This window comes from Heterocephalus glaber, unplaced genomic scaffold, assembly GCF_053883595.1.
Source record: "Heterocephalus glaber isolate CG9 unplaced genomic scaffold, H.glaber_assembly_v1.0 deba00001698, whole genome shotgun sequence".
NCBI classification, from domain to species: Eukaryota; Metazoa; Chordata; class Mammalia; order Rodentia; family Bathyergidae; genus Heterocephalus; species Heterocephalus glaber.
In genome coordinates this window covers 1,489,780-1,512,446 of record NW_028258419.1, presented here as the reverse complement: position 1 = coordinate 1,512,446, position 22,667 = coordinate 1,489,780, and the positions used below count along the sequence as shown (strand labels likewise).

General features: G+C 36.4%; 2 pseudogenes; one reads left to right on the top strand and one right to left on the bottom strand.

The window, feature by feature from the left end:
- Positions 1–9,295: 9,295 nt before the first annotated feature.
- Positions 9,296–9,902, bottom strand: LOC101724793 (translation machinery-associated protein 16 pseudogene; annotated as a pseudogene).
- Positions 9,827–18,375, top strand: LOC147821776 (phosphoacetylglucosamine mutase pseudogene; annotated as a pseudogene).
- The last annotated feature ends 4,292 nt before the right edge of the window (positions 18,376–22,667 follow it).

The window sequence follows — 22,667 nt, the reverse complement described above, 5'->3', positions numbered from 1 at the left end:
AGATGGTGATCTCAGTTATTTTGTCACCATGAAGGAAAGCTGACTAACATACTGGCTCTAATTCACTTTATAAAATACAGTGAGAATGAGGTTTAATGTGTGACTGCTTCCCCTAGACTCTATGAAACCACTATAGGAATGGTTACATTTTTGCATAAAGTAGTTTATCACTAATTATTGACATTTAAAATGTAAATAAACTGGATAAAAGGGATAAAGTTTGAAGTTGGGGGGAGGAGAAAAACTCCTTGATGTCTTTCAAGATCATCTTACATGTTTTTTGTACTTACTGAAGTTATGAAGGTGGTTTTGTTCTCAGATTCACTTATCTATTATTACTCCCCTCATAACAATTTCCTTACATCGAGATCCTTACCTGCAAATTGTTCTATCCCTCATTAGATAAAATTCCCTAACAGCTACTTCTTTTTCTGTCATCTGGTCTAGAACTGATTGAAATAGGAAGAAGAATTGATTTGGAAGTTTCTTTTTTTTGTACCGGGGAGTGAACTTAGGACCTTGCGGTTGCAAGTCAGGCAGCAGCACCACTGAGCTAAATCCCCAGCCCTGGAAGTTTCTAATAAAATCGCAAATACTTATATAATGTGTGCTATATGTCAGACACTGTTAATTTGCACAATAAACCTATTATTATGTTAGTAGTTGGGGAAACTGAGGTGTAGAGAAATCAGGGTACTTGTTCAAAGTGACAGCAAGTAAGGGTAAGAAGGGCTTGTAGACACTGGACACAACTTTCCTTGGATGCCTCTTGCAGACAATCAACAAAGCTCACAATTTGTAGAGTCCAGTGATTCCAAGAGCCATAGCTCTGCAATGTATTCTGTAATCCTAACTTTGATGCTCTCTTCCAGCTTATTTACCTGTCCAGTGTTCAGTTTGATTTTTCTGCTCTGTTTTCTACAAAATACTCTAGGTAATAAAAATGTATGTCCTAGTTTTTTCTAGAAGGACTTTCAGAGTCCTTGGAAATTTTGCAGTGACAATTTTAGCATTGATTTTTATCATATAAGAGAAGTAACAAACACTGCATTCACAATAACATTGTAGGCCTATTTTGTTTTTTGCTTCATTTAATTCCTGCAGTTTTTAAAAGCTACTTCCAGTTGAGGCTTGGCTTACTTGTCAGAATATGTTTGAAACTGTGTTTATAGAGCTCTCATTGTGTTTCCTACTAAATTATGTAGAGGAGATACTATCCCATCAACACTCTCAATAGTCAGCTAGATTTTAAATAGCATGAGAAAAAATATTGTCTTCATAATATACAAAGCACAACTTATTTATAGCTTATAGTTGTTTTGGAGAAATCTTTATAGGATTCTATTAATTAAAACTCACTCTGACATGTGAGCTTCAATATTCAGAAATTACTGAGATTTTATCTCTTATGTGCATTGATAGCTGCACTTGTGCTATCAACAAGCATTATGTGCTTCCAAGATAAGCTTCATCATCCCACAATGCACCTGGGCTGTCCACTACTCATCTGAAATATCATAGATGACAGCTGCTTGAAAGAGACCTTGAATGAAGTAGGCTTGGCTTCCCTTTCCAATATCTCTTTTCTAGGAATTTGGTTTGCTAGGTGTAATATATTTGGGATCTTTAAGAGCTCAAAATGGGTAATTTTTAGTTTTTCAGGCTGTAGTAGATATTATTCTTTTAAATTTTTAAGAGGCTAAATGCAGCAAGATTTTGCCTAAATTCACAAATGCAATGAGACATGCCTCCCAAGGTCTGAATGATGACATATAAGTCAATAGGAAATGACACCATGATCTATGACATTGTAACAGATGGAATTGCATCCTAGAATGTGGTTTTTCTCTTGTGTTATAGAGGTTATTTAAAGTAGATGCATGAATGAAGCAGGAGCAACTGAGCTAATTAATAAAAGCAATATTTTATTAATTTATTTATTGCCATATTACTCATAAAGATTCATTACCTTCTGGTCAACAAGTGTTTGCAGTACTTCTGTGCCCCAGAAGCTGGAAATATTTTTTGAATTTATTAGTATATGTTTGCAGTACATAATGATTATATTCGCAGTAAGGAAATGGTATGTGTACATAATGCATTTAGATTTTTTCCCCTTCCCTCCACTCTCCTTTTATTTTGCCAGCATCAGATTTATTTATTTATCATATAAGACCTTACAAAGGTAATTATCATATATGCAGATTAAAAACTAGATAAATAGGCCCAAAACATATAAAACATGAAAGAAAATTATACTAAATCAAGGTATACTTTTAGATACATTGTCCAAACTGGATTACAATAACTTTTTTCTCTCTTTTCCTATCACCTGTCTTTTTATTTTGTACTTTATTTATATATTGTTTTTCATGTAAAAGAAAATGTGATATTTAAGCTTGTGTGTCTGATTTACTTCACTTAACATTATAGTCTCAAGGTTCATCTATTTTCCTACCAATGACTCAAGTTTATCCTTATGTATGGCAGAGTAATACTCTATTCTGTAAAAACACCACATCTTCTTTATGCATTTATCTGTTGATGGATGTATAAGTTGTTTCCAAGATTTAGCTATTATGAATTGTGCTGCTATAAATATAGGTATTCATATATCACTATGATATGTCTTTAACTCTTTTAGGAAGATACCTAGATGAGGAATAACTGGGTCAAATGGGATTTCTATTTTTAGTTTTTGAGGAATCTCCATACTGATTTTCAGTGTATCAGTTTATACTCCCACCAACAATGAATAATGGTTCCTTTCTCCCCTCACCCTCTCCAGCACTTGTTACTGCTTGATTTCTTGATGGTAACCATTCTTTCTGGAGTGAGATGGAATCTTAATGTTGTTTTAATTTACATTTCTCAAATGGGCTAGCAGTGATGAATGTTTTTTATGTGTTTATTGGCTGTTTGTACTTCTTCATGTGAGAGAGTATTCATTTCAGATGCCCATTTTTTTATTGAGTCTTTAAATTGAAGCAAGCTAATTTTCTCAGTTCTGTATATATTTTAGACAGCACTTTGACTGAAGAGTAGCTGGCAAATATTTTTCCAATTCTGCAGGTTGTCCTTTCACTTTGTTGGTAGTTTCCTTTGCTGTGCAGAAAACTTTTAAATTTGATGTGATTTCATTTGTTGATTCTTGGTATTACTTCTTGTTCAGAAAGTCTATGCCTACATCTGTGTTTTCACAAGTTTTACCTATTTTGTCTTCCAGCAGATTGTTTCTGTTCCAATGTTTAGACCTTTGATACATTTTTATTTTAGTTTAGTGTACAGTGAGAGATATGGGTTTCAGTTCAATCTTTGGTCAAGTTCAATCTTTATTAAAGAAGCTATCTTTTCTCCAACAAAAGAATTTGGCCCCTTTGTCAAAGACAAAATAGCAGAGTTTGCCTGGAGTTGTTTCTGTATCTTCTGTTCTTTTGCATTGATCTATGGGTTTTTTTTTAACCTGTACCATGCTGTTTTTATCGCTGTAGCTTTGTAGCATAATTTGAAGTCCAGGATTGTGATTTCCCCTGCCTTGCCCTTGTTGCTCAAAATTACTTTTGCTATTATAGGTCTCTTCTGGTTCCACATAAATGTTAGCATTGCTTTCTCTAGTTCTTTGAAGAATGCTACTGGTATTTTGACTGGGATTGCATTAAATGTATACAACAGTTTTGTAATCCTGATTTCATAGTCACAAATTTCTTGAAGTGCTCCTCGCATAGAAATACATTTCTCTATCAATTTAAAGGAAAGTTTTTCAGGATACATAAGTTGGGGTTGGAAGTTTTTATCTTTGCTGGCTTGAACTATTTCATGCCAAGCCCTCCTGGCCTTTAAGTTTTGTGCAAAGAAGTCTGCTGTGATTCTAATGCACTTACCTTTGTATTTGTTATCTTTCTCTAACAGCTTTTAGCGATGGACTTCTGAAACTTTGTGTATAATGTGGACTGGAGAGATTCTCTTTTGATCATGGTTATTTGGGGTTCTATATGCCTCACTTACTTGTATGTTTATTTCTTTCCTTATATTTGAGATTTTTTGACATTATTTCTGTAAACAGGATTTTTATGCCATTTGTGTTGTTTTCTGATTTTTCACTTACTCCAATTATTCTTAGATAAATTTTTGCATCATCTAACAGTTGTTGGATCCATTTTTCATGTTCTCTTGTTGTTTTTGCATATTTGGTCTTTGAAAGCATCATTGTCTTCTGGTTTTGAAATTCTGTCCTCACACTGGTCCATCCTGCTTCCCATACTTTCAATATGATTTTTAATCTCCTGGCTTTCAGATTGAGAACTTTTCACAGAGTCATCCTTTGGTAAACTGGTCACTCATGTTTTGTACAATTTTGTTCAGCTCATCTAGCTTTTTATTAGTGTCTTCTAAGTGCTCCTGAATCTCTTTGATTATTACTTTCCTTAACTGTTTAGTTATATCTTCTCTAATCCTACTGAGTATCTCTTTGAGGTGTTTTCTAACCTCCTCTGCTATTCTTTTGAGTAATTCCAGTGTGTGGCTTATACTGTTCTGCCTCTTGATGCCCTCTGGATTGGCTTTCAGCAAGTTGGGAGTTTTGGGCAACATTTTTTTTGCTTTGTCTTCTCATGTTTCTATTGTTTTTGTGTGTTTGCTTTGTATTATGCTGAGGTTTTTGGATGCTTATAGTTGAAACACTTTGTTACTATTACAGGGATCTCTTCAGTTGCTATTCGGTGCTGTAATTTGGGGACAGCTAAATATATCCTTTGCCACAGCCAAGATCTGACCACCTTGGTTACTTTGAGAAGGGAGGATGCAGTGTAGTTAGCCCAGCAACCAAGTTCTCTGGGAATGTACTTTAGTATTGTTAATGTCATGAAGTCAATCTGAGTGTTAGCTTACAGAGAAATAGTGACAATTACATGACCCTGTTAGTATCAAGTGAATCAGCTACAGTAGTACAGCCCAATATATTATAAGAACCAATTATGTATCACCTTTAATCCTAGAGAAGAAATCGGCAATTATGATATAAACAATAAGGCAACCTAGGTGTTGCTTTACACCTAATATGTACTAAATGCAACAGCTATATTTTTGCTAATAGTAGAAAGGAATTCAACAGTAATTTTAAAGAGTAAACTATCAAAAGATTAACAAGCTTCATGGTAATACTATTAAAGATACAGGGCTTAGGAATGGGGGAATGCAAAAAGAAACCTTTGAAACCTTAGACTCTATGATATTAGAAGGAGGCAAGAGAAGTGGTACAAAGGACCTTATTGGGGAATAGAAGGATATATGAAGAATTAGGTAAAGGTAAGACCAAAAAAAAAAAAAAAAAAAAAAAGGAAAGACAGAGAAGATAAAAGAAAAAGAGGGTGACAAAAGAAAGAAATTATACAGATAGCAAAAATAAGAAAGAAATAATTGAGGAGTGAAAAATTAAGAGGAGGAAGAGGAAGAAGCTCATGTGGACCAGAGTGGCATGGGCGCATGCAGATCCCAGCCAGGGCTCTGCTCAGACACCAGCTGCTTGGGCCCACAGGCCCAAGCCAAAGGCCCACATGGAAAAGAGCTTTGTAGGCATGTAAGCAACAGCCAGAAGCCCACCCAGATACCATTGATAACTGCATGCAAACCCCAGCCAGAAGCCCACTCAGACACCAGTGACTCGGGTACACAGCCCCCAGCCAAAGACCTTCCCAGACAACAGATAAGCAGGTGGGCAGGCCCCAGTCAGAGGCAGGCCCAGATACTATCCCAAGTGTGTGCAGACCACAACCAGAACCCTTCCTGGACAACAGGGAAGTGCAGGGATCCAGAAGGACACCATTCTGAACCCAGGAATTGGCAGAGCAGTGAGCAGAAGAGAGAAGGCCTTTCTGGGGCTTGCTGACAAAATCCACTGGGCAAGCAAAAAGTCACCTCAACAAGGGTAGAGCAGGCTGCATCTGTTGAAATGAGAAGACACATAAACAAGTCTCAAAACCAGACTTCCAGATCACATAGGGCAACTCCAAGGGGCAATGAGCTGAAACAATCTGATAGTCAACCACCTGGACTTACAGAACTGGCAATAAAAGAGGATCTGGAAAAAATGAAATTAGACATAATTTCTCAGATAACAACAGAGATTGATAATTCTAGAGCAGACACAGATAAAAAAAATAGAGAAGCTGAGGAACATGATAGAATCCCAGCATAGAAAATAAATGGAATCCATGTAACAGATTCAAACCAATATCCAGGAGAATAAAAACTCCACTGAAAGTTTACACAGCAGAATGAGACAATATGAGGACAGAATATCAGATATAGAAGACAAGATTGCAATTAGTGACAAGGAAAAGAAAAGTTTCTTAAAAATAGTAAGGGACCATTAGAAATCTATTCAGCAGCTGCTAGATGATGCAGAGAGTAACATAAGACTGATCAGAGTTAATGAAGAAACAGAAGGTAGTACAAATGACATAAAAAACTGTTCACAGAAGTAATTGCAGAAAAATTCCCATGCAGGGGAAAAGAACTTGACATACAGATAAGTGAGGCATATAGGACTTCAACTAGCCATGATAAAAAAAAAATCTATGCTTAGGGATATAATAGTTAAGATTCCAGAAACCCAACCAAAGAACAATATTCTACAAGTAGTTAGAGAAAAGAACCAAATCACATACAAAGGAAAGCCCGTCAGAAACACAACAGATTTCTCAACACAAACCTTCAAGCCAAGAAGAGCCTGGAGTGATGTATTTCAAGCCCTGAAAGAAAACAACCTCCAACCCAGATTGATGTACCCTGCAAAACTATCTCTCAAAATTGATGGAGAAATAAGATACTTTCATGACAAAGAACACCTAAGGAATTTTGTGAACACAAAACCACCACTCCAAAATATTTTAAATGATATCCTAGGGAAAGACAATGAGGATCACAACCTCAGGAAGCCCAGAAGAATGAATCCAACAGGCAAGACAAGACATTAAAGGCAAAGAGGGAGAATCCAACAAGGGGAAAAGGTCATGACAAGAATAAGTCAATACATATCAGTTATAACCATCAACATTATTGGTCTCAATTCACCAATCTAAAGAAACAGACTGGGAAAATGGGTCATGAAGCAAGATCCAACAATGTGCTACATATAAGAAAGACACTTAAATCAAACAGAAACTCATAGACTGAAAGTTAAAGATTAGAAAACAGTACTCTATGTGACAGGAACCTGAAAAAAAGCAGGAATAGCTATGCTCTTTGCAGATCAAATGAATTTCAAACCAACACTGATTAAGAGGGACAAAGAATATCACCACATCCTTGTAAAGGGAACAATCCAAGAGGAAGAGATGACAATCATACATATATATGCATCAAATACTAGTGCATCCAACTATATAAAACAAATACTAATGGACATGAAAAATCATATAAGCACTAATACAATAGTACTGGAGGACCTCAATACCCCACTGTCACAAATAGATAGATCAACTAGACAACCAATAAACAGCAAAATACTAGAACTCAATCAAAGTCTTGAACAAATGGACTTAACAGATGTTTACAGAGTGTTTCACCCCACAAAAATCAGAATATACATTGTTTTCAGCTGCACACAGGTCATTCTTCAAAATAGATCACATTCTTGCTCATAGAACATGTTTAAGTAGGTGCAAAGGAATTGAAGTTATTCCCATATTATCCCACCATAATGTGATGAAATTGGAGATCAATTGCAAAAGAAACCACAAGAATTTTGTAAACATATGAAAATTTAACAACACACTCCTGAACAACCAATGGGCCACAGAGGAAATTAAAGAAGAAATCAGACAGTTTCTACAATTAAATGACAATACCAATACATCAGAATCTATGAAACACAATGAAAGCTGTCTTACGAGGGAAATTCATAGCAGTTAATACTCATATTAGGAAAACACAGCAAGCACAATTAAAAAACCTGATGCTGAACATCAAACTTCTAGAAAAAGAAAAACAGGACAACCCAAAGCTCATACAAGGGAGGAAATTATAAAGATCAGAGCAGAAATCAATGCAATGGAGACAAAAAATCAATGAAGTGAAGAGTTGGTTCTGCAAAAGAATAAACAAAACTGACAAACCCTTAGCCAACCTAATCAAAAAAGCAAAGAAAAGGCCAAATCCATGCAATTAGGAATGAAAAAGGTGAAATTACAATGGACCCAGCAGAAATCCAGAGGATCATCAAAATCTACTCTGAGAAGAGTAGATATACTCCAGTAAATTGAAAACACAGAAGAAATGGACAGGTTTCTGGATACATATGAATTACCAAAGTTGAACAAAGACCTAAAATTTCTAAACAACCCAATATCAATCAATGAAATTGAAAATGTAATTAAAAATTACCAATGAAGAAAAGCCTGGGTCCTGATGGCTTCACTGGTGAATTCTTATAGAAATAAACTTTATTTTTAATTTTCAGAAGTATAAAAGTTGTAACACTTTGTATAAAATGTTAACAATTTAGTTGATACCTAGTTAATCTCACACAGAATTATTTTTCCCTTTTCTTGAAAACTTATACTTGCATCCTTTAAAAGACTGACTGACATATATTAGCATTTAGTAAATTATTTGACGAGCAAAATTCTAGAATATTCATGTTTGTCATGGTACTTGAAATATGTTTAACATATTAATTTAAGTAATGTATCTCAGAAGTAACAATTATAATCATTAGTACTCTAAATTTTAGGTCTGAATAAAACCTATCACTTTTCACAATGAGAAAGCAGAAAATAATATAATAATCAAATGGAGCTAACCTGAAATCATTTAATTCTCTTGGGCCTTTAAGACATAGGGCCTGGTGGGATGTCATTATGGGACCCTTCCATTTTCTGGCTTCCTGTCTTGCCATGTGATCTTTCCCTCTCTTGTGCCCTCCCACCACTGTGATAACCATGCACCATGACATGTAGCAACAAGAGGAGGCCTCACCAGAGCCAGCACTGTGCTGTCTAGACATTCAGCCTCCAAAACCATGAGCTAAATAAACTTCTTTTATGTTATCCAGACTCTGGTATTTTGTTATAGTAATGAAAAACAGAATATATCTTCTATTTTAGCAACTTAATATAAATGAAGCACAACTTTCATTTTTAAATAAAAATTACAATACCATATTTGAAACTGCAAATGTGATTCACATTACAAGAGAGAATTAGTTAAACAGAAAATACTAGATAATTATTTCTCATGAGTAATGAGTGTGACTTAAAGTTCTTGTATTACTTATTTTCAACTCAAGTAAGGACAATTAGGCCACAGGAGTCATTTCTTCATCCGAGTCACTTCATTTGCCTTTTAGTTCCAATTGCCCTAAAGCTTTGTCTATAGTTAAATTCTGAGTTTTCTTCTTATGCGTCTTAGCAACTGCATCATTCGCACAAAGTGTTCTCATTTTAATGTTTGGCAATTTCTTCAGATCCAAATCCCATTCCCTAAAGGTTTTCAGACTACTTGCATGTAAAATGTCTGGAATCTAAAGGCCGTAGCCTTCATATTGCTGTCATTCACTCTCCATCATCTGCTTGATGACTGTCGCCCAGGCTTGGTGGTGCCTTCCCTGCCTGTCCTTGGTGCTGTTGTATAACTCAATCTGCTCCAGCTCACTGCTGAATCAATTTAAATACCTTTCAATTAATTCACAAGTGTCTTTTTTGAATATCTCATATTTTGGGAATCCAGCTCATTTTGAAACCACTGCAGTTTTTCACCAATAAGGTTGAGATGTAAAGCCTTTTCATTCTTCAATTTTTCCTTCTTTTCTTGTTTGTGGGCCTCTTTTGTAATTTGAGCAGCTTTTCTACTATATGGGTGGGTGATTTTTTTTCTGTGCTTTTTCCCTTTGGTGCTTTAGGCATGGTGATGTCCTGGAGGCCACAGGGGACCTCTGCACTCCAGACCGCACAGACTCACAGCCCTGAGTGGTGGGTCTCATGCCCACTCTCCAGCCCAACACACGTGGGGCCACTGACGCTGGGCAGATCCAACTGGAACAAATTCACTGGTGAATTCTACAAGACATTCAGAGAGGAACTATTGCTACGACTGTTTAAACTCTTCAATGAAATTGAAAGGGAAGCAATATTCCCAAATTCATTCCTGGAAGCAAGCATCACCTGATTCCAAATCAGAGAAAGACCCAACTGAAAAAGAGAACTATAGGCCAATCTCACTAATGTACATAGATGCAAAATTCCTCAATAAGATACTGGAAAACAGAATGCAGAAGATCATCAAGAAGATCATCCACCCTGACTAAGCAGGATTCATCACAGGGATGCAGGGATGGTTTAACATACACAAATAAATAAATGTAATGAAGTATATTAGCAGAGCCAAGGACAAAAACCATATAATCATCTCAATAGATGCAGAAAAAGTGTTCAACAAAACCAAACACAAATTCATGACAAAAACTCTACCGAAAATTAGAATAGATGGTCTCTATCTAAAACTGGTAAAAGCCATGTATGAAAAACCAACAGCCAGTACCATACTAAATGGTCAAAAATGAAATCCTAACCATGAGCAGACTGATGAGGAGCAGAGCCAGTTGGAGCCACTGGCTTTGCCCCACCTCCATCTGGGCCTCTCAGCAATGAGCAGACCAGTGAGGAGCAGAGCCATGTGGGCACCCGTGGCACCACCCCAGCATGCCTCGTCCCCACTTCTGGCCTTCTGGCTCTGCCTGTACCTGGATCTACACCACAGAGGAATAGGGGGTCATAAAGTCCATTGTGCTGAGCTGCAAAAGATAGAGCAGAAGTGAACAAAAGAGAGAGTGCCTTACTCCTTGTATGTCCCCATCCTGAAGGTTAATTTTCTATATTAAAGAGTTGATTCACTATAAACATATTTTGGGCTAGTCCTCAATTTTGATTTAATTTACATGGTTAAAGGTTATAGATTAATAACTACCACAAATTGTCATTTTCTAAGCTATGCTTGATACTATTGTTGTTGCTGATTGTATCACTTTGGCTGAGGTGTGGTGATTGATCTAATCAGTTATCCTTCCTGGTGTGATAAAAATGAGATTGCCCCAGAGTCATTAGAGGCTGAAAACCTAAAGACCAGCTATATCTGGAAGACATCTCTGAGAAGCAATCATCCAATAAGGGTTCTAAATACGAACAACAAAGATACTTACAATAAGCAATATGAAAGTATCAACCCAGGAACTAAACCAAGGAGAGTACTGACAACAAAAATAGAAATGAGAAGACATTTAAGCAAGGTACAAACCCAGTCTTCCAGCTCACCAAAGGCAAATACTGGGGAAAACAAGGTGGAAAAATCTAATAATCAACCACTTGGACACCCTGAACTGATAGCACAGGAAGTAACAAAACAGATGAATGAGGCTCTAGAAAAATTCAAAACAGAAATAATTTCCCAGATAACTACAGAGATAGTGACCAGAATAAAAGACATGATTAGAGAATCTAGAATAGAAACAGATAAAAAAAAAATAGATGAGTTCAGGACCATGATGGAAGCCATGAATGACCAGCCTAGGAAAGAAATGGAAACCATGAATCCCCAACATATGAAAGAAATGGAATCCATGAAACAGACTCAAACAGATATTCAGGAAATTAAAATCTCTATTGAAAGTATACACAGCAGACTGAGCCAATCTGAAGAGAGAATATCAGGTATGGGAGACAGGATGGCAGTTAGTGACCATGAAAAGTGAGATCTCTTAAAAATAGTAAGGGACCATGAGAAATCAATCCAACAGCTCCTACATGACACAAAGAAGAATGATATAAGACTGGTAGTAGTTCATGAAAAAGCAGGAGAAAGTACAAATGACATAAAAGAATCTGTTCACAGAACTAATGACAGAAAACTTCCCAAACAGAGCAAAAGAATTTGACATTCAGATAAGTGAGGGATATAGGTCTCCAACTAGCCATGATCAAAAAAAATCTACACCTAGACATATAATAATCAAGATCCCAGAAACTCAACAGAAGAACAAAATACTACAAGCAGTTAGAGAAAAGAAACAAATCATGTGCAAAGGAAAGCCTATCAGAATCACAGCAGACTTTTCAACACAAACCATCAAGTCAAGGAGAGCCTGGAGTGAGGTATTTCAAACCCTAAAAGAAAACATCCTCCAACCCAGACTGGTGTATCCTGCAAAAGTATCTTTCAAAATTGATGGGGAAATAAGATACTTTCATGACAAAGAACACCTAAGAAATTTCATGAATACCAAACTAGCACTCCAAACAATTCTAAACAATACCCTAGAAAAAGAAAATGAAGGTCACAACTCCATAAGGCCCAATAGAGCAAATCTACCAGGCAAGGCAAGAAATTAAAGGAAGAGGGGGAAAAATAAAAGAGACAGCAGCAGGAAAATAACATGACAAGAATAAGTCAATACATATCAATTGTAACCATCAATGTTAACGGCCTCAATTCACCAATCAAAAGAAACAGAATGGCAGAATGGATTAAGAAGCAAAATCTAACAATATGCTGTATACAAGAAACCCACTTAGTTCACAAAGAAATTCATAGACAGAAAGTAAAAGGATGCCCACATGTGACAGGAACCCAGAAAAAAGTAGTGGTAGCTATCTTATTTGCAGACAAAGTAGATTTCAAACCAAAACTAATTAAGAGAGACAAAGAAGGTCAGTACATCCTTGTGAAGGGAACAATCCAAGAGGAAGAGATGACAATCATACATATATATGCACCAAATACGAATGCCCCCAACTATACAAAACAAATATTAATGGACATGAAAAACCAAATAAGCACTAATAATATTGTAGTGGAGGACCTCAATACCCCACTGTCATAAATAGACAGATCATTTAGACAAAAAATCAACAATGAAATACTAGAACTGAACCAAGCGTTTGAACAAATGGACTTAATAGACGTCTACAGAGTGTTCCACCCCACAAAATCAGAATATACATTCTTTTCAGCTGCACATGGGTCATTATCCAAAATAGACTACATACTAGTTCATAGAACATGTTTAAGTAAATTCAAAGGAACTGAAGTTATCCCATGTACATTATCAGAACATAGTGCAAGTAAACTGAAAATCAATAGCATAAGAAACCGCAAGAACTTCACAAACACATGGAAATTGAATAACATTCTCCTGAAGAACCAATGGGTCACAGAGGAAATTAAAGAAGAAATTAGACAGTTTTTATAATTTTATGATAATTCCAGTACAACATATGGGAATTTATGGGACACAATGAAAGCAGTTCTATGAGGGAAATTCATAGCAGTGAATGCCCACACTAGGAAAACACAGCAAGCTCAAATAAAAAACCTAATGGTGAATCTTAAGCTCCTAGAAAAAGAAGAGCAAGACAAACCCAAAGCTCATACAAGGGAGGAAATTATAAAGATCAGAGCAGAAATCAATGCAATGGAGACTAAGAAAATGATACAAAAAAATCAATGAATCAAAGTTAGTTTTTCAAAAGAATAAACAAAATCGGTAAAACCTTATCCAACCTTATCAAAAAACGGAAAGAAAAGGCTCAAATCCATGCAATTAGGAATGAAAAAGTTGAAGTCACAACAGATCCAGCAGAAATCTAGAGGATCATCAATATAGTGATGGCTTCACTGCTGATTTCTACAACACATTTAGAGAAGAACTATTGTCATTACTTTTTAAAGTTTTCTATGAAATTGAAAGGGAAGCAATACTTACGAATTCATTCCTGGAAGCAAGTGTGACTTTGATTCCAAAACCAGGGAAAGACCCAATCAAAAGAGAGAACTATAGGCCAATCTCTCTAATGAACATAGATGCAAAAAACCTCAATAAGATACTGGCAAACAGACTACAGAGGGTCATCAAGAAGATCATACACCCTGACCGAGTTGGATTTATCCCAGAGATTCAAGGATGCTTCAACATACATAAATCAATAAATGTACATTATATTAACAAAGCCAAGGACAAAAACCATATGATCATCTCAATAGATGCAGAAAAAGCATTCAACAAAATTCAACACCCATTCATCATAAAAACCCTACAGAAAATTGGAATAGATTGTCTATATCTCAATCTGATAAAGGTTATCTATGAAAAACCAACAGCATACTAAACACATACTAAACACATACTAAATGGTCACAAACTGAAAACTTTCATGCTAAAATCAAGAACAAGGCAAGGATGTCCACTATCAACACTCCTGTTCAATATAGTTTTGGAAACATTAGCCACAGCAATTAGACATGAGAAAGAAATAAAAGCAATAAAGATAGGAAATGAAGAAGTTAAACTGTCATTATTTGCTGATTATATGATACTCTGCATAGAAGACCCAAAAAACTCCACAAAAAGACTTCTAGACTTAATTGATAGTTTCAGTAGAGTAGCTGGATACAAGGTGAACACTTAAAAATCAATAGCCGCCTTGTGCACAAATAACAGATTCACTGAGGAAGACATGCAAGGCCACATCTGGGTGTCTGGAGTGCTCTCGTCTGGTGGTCCTGGTTGCAGTGTTGAGCCTGGGCCCAGAGGAGGAGGGAGGGTCTTCATGTAGAGACATGGATTCAGGTGCTGTTACAAACCACTCAACATTACATGCCAAGCCCAGTGGACTTGTTCTTCGATATGGGACTGCTGGATTTCGAACAAATGCAGAACATCTTGATCATATCATGTACCGCATGGGACTGTTAGCAGTCCTGAGGTCAAAACAGGTGAAAGCCACCATAGGAGTCATGGCCTTGGCATCATACAATCCTGAGGAAGACAATGGTGTGAAATTGGTTGATCCTTCGGGTGCAATGTTGGCAGTATCCTGGGAGGAGCACACTACATGTCTGGCAAATGCTGAGGAGCAAGATCTGCAGAGAGTGCTTGTTGACATCAGTGAGAGCAAAGCTGTGGATCTGCAGCAAGATGCCTTTGTGGTGATTGGTAGAGATACCAGGCCCAGCAGTGAGAAAATTTCACAATCTGTAATAGATGGAGTCACTGTTTTAGGAGGTCAATTTCATGATTATAGCTTGTTAACAACACCACAGCTGCACTACATGGTGTACTGTCGAAACACCAGTGGCCGATATGGAAAGGCAACCATAGAAGGTTACTACCAGAAACTTTTGGCTTTTGTGGAACTTACCAAACAGGCTCCTTGCAGTGGAGATGAATATAGATCACTTAAAGTTGACTGTGCAAATGGTATAGGGGCTCAGAAGCTAAAGGAAATGCAACACTACTTCTCACAGGGACTATCAGTTCAGTTGTTTAATGATGGGACCAAAGGGAAGCTCAACCATTTATGTGGGGCTGACTTTGTGAAAAGCCATCAGAAACCTCCAGAGGGAATGGAAATTAAGTCTAATGAAAGATGCTGTTCCTTCAATTGAGATGCAGACAGAATTGTGTATTACTACCAGGATGAAGATGGTCAGTTTCATCTCATAGATGGAGACAAGATGGTAGTGTTACTTAGCAGTTTCCTTAAAGATCTCCTGTTGGAGATTAGAGAAAGTTTGAATATTGGTGTCATACAAGCTGCCTATGCAAATGGAAGTTCAAAACGGTATCTTCAAGAAGTTATGAAGGTACCTGTTTACTGCACTAAAACGGTGTAAAACATTTGTACCACAAGGCTCAAGAGTTTGACATTGGAGTTTATTTTGAAGCAAATGGGCATGGCACAGCATTGTTTAGTAAAGCTGTAGAAGTGAAGATAAAACAACTACCAAACGAATTAGAAGATAATAAAGGAAAAGCTGCTAAAATGCTTGAAAATATTATTGACTTGTTTAAACCAGGCAGCTGGTGATGGCATTTCTGACATGCTGGTGATTGAGGCGATCCTGGCTCTGAAAGGCCTGACTGTACAACAGTGGGGTGCTCTCTACATGAGTCTTCCAAACAGACAACTCAAAGTGAAGGTTGCAGACAGGAGAGTTATTAGCACTACAGATGCTGAAAGACAGGTGGTTACACCGCCTGGACTACAGGAGGTGATCAGTGACTTGGTGAAGAAATACAAGCTCTCCTGAGCATTTGTCCGGCCCTCTGGTACAGAGGATGTCATCCGAGTGTATGCAGAAGCAGATTCACAAGAAAATGCAGATAGCCTTGCACATGAAGTAAGCTTGGCAGTATTTCAGCTTGCTGGAGGAATTGGAGAAAGACCCACACCAAGTTTCTGAGGATAATTTTTATGTTTTGAAAACTGGATTTTTCAAAAGCTTTTACAAAACTGTAACAGTAATGGCAGTACTAAGACATTTATAATCATGTTTACATGCACCTTAGTGGATTGTATGTAGATCGATCTATTTTTCCTAAACACTACTAGAATATTTTTTTAGAAATAGGTAAGTCTTTTATACTTGTTATGGAAGTTTACCTCTAATTTTAGTCTCACTGATATAAAATATTGGGGGCTTAAGTATATGATTCAGTCATCAATATGAAAAATCATTCAGAGTGCTGGAAAATTAAATCTTACTACCAACTTCTTGTCATGTTTCTGCTGTGGCTAATACCTAATTGAGGTGTTGCTTTACAACCTTCCCCATCCATGATACAAAATGAGGAGGGTGGAGAAGACTTTATACTACCAAATTTTGTATCATCAGCCTGAGTATAAGATAACTTACCTGTCTGCTTAGCATCATCAGGAATTCAAAGGTGTGAGCCAGGAGATGGTCTGTCTCTCCTCCACACTGAAGGGGAGGTAACTGTGATGTCCTTATGAAGCCACACATTTCCGGCTTCGGTTTTTCTTCACTACTCTCAGTGAAAGGATGTGGAAGAAGTAAATCTCATGTTACCAAACTTCTGATGGCAAACCATTCTGATACTAGAACATGGTTAATAATGTAAAGAAGAAAATCCCCAACCAATCTAAATTAAACCAAGCCTGAAACCAATAGAAAAAGATGTGCAGTGTGTATTTCATATGTTTAAGACAACTCGGGACAGTAAAACAATGGACTAGATATATATATAGAGATCTCTCATAGGCACCATAATCATTATGAACCAACAATATTTAAACTTGAGTAGGCCACAGTCAGACATTAGCTCTTATTTACATATATTTAAATACAACCTAAAATGTGTTTTGTTACATATATAAAAAGGAAAAAAAACTATACAACTCAGAGCAGTGTGTTTATTTTAAATAATTTTTACAATGAAACCTCTGGCGGTATTCAAGTTTTTATCACCCCTTCCAGAAAATCCTTTTCTACCATCTCTTCTATTTTTTGCCTGGCTTTGCTGGAAAACGGTTTGTCATTCTCCAGTTTCATGCCCTTATTAGGGAAGCTGTTTGAGTAAAGGATAGGGCTCCCTGAGTGTCCTCCACACTGACTTGTGACTTTGCTGTTGAAGATCTGGCTGAGGACATTGAAGAATGGCAGGAGCTGTTCCATACTGCGCATGGTACAGATGGTGAACAGCAAATGCCCAGGCTCCCAACCCACTGTTCTCCCTGAGTTGTCTTCCTCTGGATTTTTCTGTAGAAAACAAAGGAATCAGAGGTGTACTATATTAACAAAATTAAACAGATAATAAACATCAGAAATCAGAGTTAAGAAATAAATGCAAGTGATGCTAAGTGCTTCTAAGGCCTTTTGGTGCCACTTGCTGCTTTTATGTATAGGGGTCTGACACCCCTGATGTAGTAATTTCCAACCATAGTGCACAGGTAAGTTTAGTTAGCAGAATTTCTTCTAGACAGTGATAAGGAGTCAGAAAAATAACCAGCTCCTTGACTTCTGGACTCCCACCAAGGACTAGGTCACAAATGATTATAAAAGAATTAGAAAAGGGCAGTGAGCGTCATACATTTAGCTAAATGGCCTAAACTTGCCACAAGATTATAGCAGGGTCCAAAAGTGGATAATTGTCCCAAAGTAATAATACAGTATCAGTATTGTACCACACAGAAAAGGGATCCCTCAGGAGACACTGCTGTTGCTTGTGGGTTTTGCTAAACAACACGGTTAGTGTTTGGCTCTGTCATTTACTTACTGTGTTGCATCCTTGGGGAGGACATAAAAGTCCCTCACTAATGAAACAGGAAAATCTAACCTATCTACTAGCAGAGGAGAGTCAAATAAGAATATATTTTGTAAACTGTCAACTAAATACAAGGACCAATAATTTCTGTTTTAAAAGCTAGTTTAAAAAACCAGCTGGGCATAGAGCTGCATACCTTTATTCCCAGCACTCAGAAGACTGAAGCAGAAGGATTATGAGTTCCACCCCAGCCGGGGCTACATAGCAAATTCAAGGCTAGCCTGGACTACATAGCAAGACTTTGTCTAAAAGAAAATAAAGCCAACTGAATTATATATATCTGTAATTCAGTTGGCTTTATATATATATATATATCTGTAATTCAGTTGGCTTTATATAATATCTGTATATCTATATGTAGATATATAGATATCTATATGTAGATATATAGATATATATGGCCTTTTAGAGAAATTTATAGATGTTTGTACTTGAGCAAAATCATAGCTACAACAACACAGTAAAGGTAATGTAAAACAATGAACTAAAGAGAAAAAAATCATTCACTTAGACTTAGGAAGGAGAATTACTTCATTCACAAATGGAATTTCTCTTCTAAGATCAGATGTTGTAGAGAAACTTTCATTGTTTACCTAATATTGTAATATCACCCGTATCTTTGTAGAGAAAGATGTAAAATTCTTGTGACCTCAAGGCTTGCTTGCTTGTGTGTGTGTGTGTGCATGCGTGTGTGTGTGTGGTGCTAGGGATCAAACCCAGGATCTTATGCATGTTAAACATGCACTCAACCACTAAGCTACAGCCCCAGCTCTGTTTGCATATTGTAAAGTCATATGTTAAGAACATAGACTTAGCTGGATGTGTTGGTGCACACCTGTAGTCCCAGCACTCAGGAGGCTGAGGCAGGAGGATTGCTGTGAGTTTGAGGCCAGCTTGGGCTACATAGTGAATTCAAGGCCTGCCTGAACTGCATAGCAAGACCCTGTCTCAAAAACAAAAAAAGAAAAAAAGAATATAGATTTAAAAAACAGGAGACTCCACAAGAAAACAATAAAGGTCATTTAATTCTTTATCTGTAGCCAAAAAACCAAAAACAAACTCAGCTATCAGTTTCTTAGTAATTATTTAAATTCTGATCTAGATTATAGTATAATTCAAAGGCATCTCCATTCTCTTAACTATGACACTGGCTTTAGTGGGAGATCTTTGAGTGGCTTTCAAATCATTAACTAATGTTAGTCAAGTACTGGCTGACCGTACCACTTCTATTCCTCTAAATCAAACTGCAATTCCATTGTGTGTATCAAAGGGTATACAGAGATGAATTTATTCCTGAAGGAAAATGAATTTTATACTTACACCTTCTATATAGCTAATTTACAAATGTAAGACAACCATGGTTTAACCTTTCATTTATATTACCTATCAAGAAGTGCCTTAAGACAGGGATGTTTTCCCCCAAGCTCTTGACCATGAAGAGCACAGTTGTTTCAGTGATTATGGTGTTTTTTTACTCAGAATTATACCTTGCCCTCAAATATGTTTCTATGCAAATAACTTCTCATTTGACTTCCCAGTCTACATGTGGAGAAAGACTTCCTTCCTGTTTACCTCTCTTGTACTTGATGAAATGCAAACTTGGGTTTTGTGTTTCACTATTGGGTCCAGATGTGACAGCTTTTACTGCTGTATCACAAGCATCAAACAGCCACCCTCAACTGATCCTTGGCCATCTCCAATCCCTCCAAAATCACTGTCTTAAAGTCCTCCTCATCCTGTGGCAGGAAAGAGGAGTACTCATGGCCTTTGTATCACTGAAAAGTGCTTGGCCTTGAAGACCTTGTTTAAAGGGATATGAATAGGAAGATGCTTTCCAATCAAAATACAATAGTTGTCTTATTCTGTGGGGTAAGTCCTGGGCAAAAGTCCTGTCTATCTTTAGATAAGGAGCCTTAAAAGAATTCTTATTACTTCTGAGATACTGGGATAACAGGGCATGTGTCTAGGGTCATATGAAATTATACTATTTCTGGATATGTCACGATTACTTTTCCAAACCCTGTGATCTCAAAATAACCATGTCCACTCCTAAACTCTGGATCCAACTTTCATCTACATCTCTTTCCTTTTATTTAGCTCCTAAAGAAGCAACTGGGATTATAAATCAAATTCCTTGTGTCCTTCAAGGTAAAATTCTTTTTTAAAATCACTTTCTTCCATTTCACTGTATAGTATATGGATTTCAGTTTAGGAGTTGCTGCCTGATTAGGGAAAATTTCAGAAGATTGGAAAATTTCTGAGCACACAAAGCACATACTGCAAACTAAACCTCACAAAATAACCTACATTATCCTAAAATTGTAGAGTTTATTTTCAAAAAATTTGAATGCAAAAAAATGACAAAAGATGAACAAGAAAGGCCCAGTGATGAGCATGCCAATTTTATTACTCTTCTGTTTCTGGCCAAAGTGTGGAATAAATTAACCCAATATAGATAATATGATATGATATACAATAAATACAGTAATCCCTCAGTTCACAAATGCTTCTATTTGTCAACAATTTGGTAAGCAAGCAGAAGCATTGGGAAAAATTTTGCTTCCATTCATGAACTGGGGTACCACTGTACATTTTATAGCTTTTATCTTCTTACACTACATTTATTTAAGTAAATTTTCACTTTTACCCCTGAAGAGTATCTTCTAAGTAGAAGCTTTATATTTTTGAGCCTCTTCATTACCTTTCCATAGACAGTGTTATTCTTGAGTATTTTAAAAACTGGATTTGGGGAGGAGTGTCTTGAAATCTATTAAAATAGTAACTGCTCAATGTCAACAGTAGGAACTAGAAAAGAATATACATTAAGGGGAAGTGTTTGATGAGAAACTTCAGATTCTGTTTTACGGCTTTACTTGTCAGGATATGGAACACAGTTTAGGTTATAATCAAAAAAGCAAAAAATAACCCATTTAAATATGAAGTTTTAGCATGTACATTTTACTTTATGTATAAACAGAATGAATAATGATTATTTCCTTTATTATTCTAATCAGAGTTAGCTGATTCAATTTTGATGAAAGATTCCTGCCAATCTAGTTACATTTAAAATATATAATCTCCTCAATCACTGATTATTTCTTGTTGAAACCATTCTGACAGAGTTAATTTACAAGTTCCTTTTAGAACTGCATTTTTCTCAGTTAAGTCATACCTGGTTCTCCTCAAGCCATTCAGATGAATATTGTGGGAGTATTAAATTCTTGAGGTTTGACATAAAAACCTTTTAGGACTACAGAACTAAGTAGTTATATGCACGGTTTTGAGGTTTTTTTCTCTGAGAATATATTTAAAGATAGATGTTATTACTGTACAAAAGACTTCTTTTTAAAAAAAATGGATACCTGGGCTGGGATTTAAGAGTTTGTCTAGCATGTGCAAGGCCTTGAGATCAATCCCCAGAACTGAAAATCAAATGTTCCTTTAACATATATACAATATATTTCTTTATTTTTAAAGTTTCCTTTAAAAAAACTTTATTGAGACAGGCAAGTTCTTGCTAAATTGCCCAGTCCAGCTTCAAGCTTGCAATACTTTCAATCTCCTCAGTAGCTGGGATTATAGGTATGTGCCATTGCACCTGGGTGTATTTTTTAAATGTTCATAAATATTAAGTTTATATCAGTTCTGAAAATTAGGGACTTGTTTTCAGAATAGCTCAATTTGACAGTGTCCTCAATTTCCCAGGAACTATTAAATGTCTGACCACATGCATAGTACAGTAAGTCCCTCACAGGTGTACTGTACAAGACACACTTACACAGTCAGAAATGAATCTGACTTAGAAACATTCTCCCAGAACAGAACTCCTTTGTAAGTTAGGGACTTACTCTAATCACATCATCTAACAATACAAATATAAAATGCAATGTGCAGGTAATAAAACCAAATAAAAACAAATTTAACACCTTTGCCCTTTTCCAGAGAAGTTTTGCTAGGTGTACCACATAAGGTTTAAATGCTCACTGATGTATGCTCTGCCTCCTGACTTCCAAACCTGAATCATCTGAGGCTTCTGGAATAAAGGCCTATCAGTACCTATGTGTGGAAGAATGGTATCAGTAAGGCAAACTGTGCTAAGATAAGGCTATATAATTTAGTAGAAAGATCATCATTCCATTACTTACGAAGGTTTTGAATGCCAGCTAACTGGTAGCCCTGTCACCTTGTGTATATTTTTAACCTCTGAGCCTTTTCTTTATCAGTAAATATAGTATTAAATACCACACAAGGGTATTAACAGCTAAATAATGCTATTCAGTGTAAACTTGTAAAGTGCTCATCACTTCTTTTTCACATGCAGAAAGCAAATACTAAACAAATGTTTCCTTATTAGCTAATAGGCAAAAACTTCTTAAAAGGAAATTGCTTTTGTGTAGCTTATTATCTCTTTGTACTATAATAGTCTGATAATGACCTGATTTTATTTTATTTATTTATTTATTTTGGTACCAGAGATCTAACTCAGGTCCTTGCACTTGCGAGGCAGGCGTCAGAACCACTGAGCTAAATCCCTGACTATGACTTGATTTTA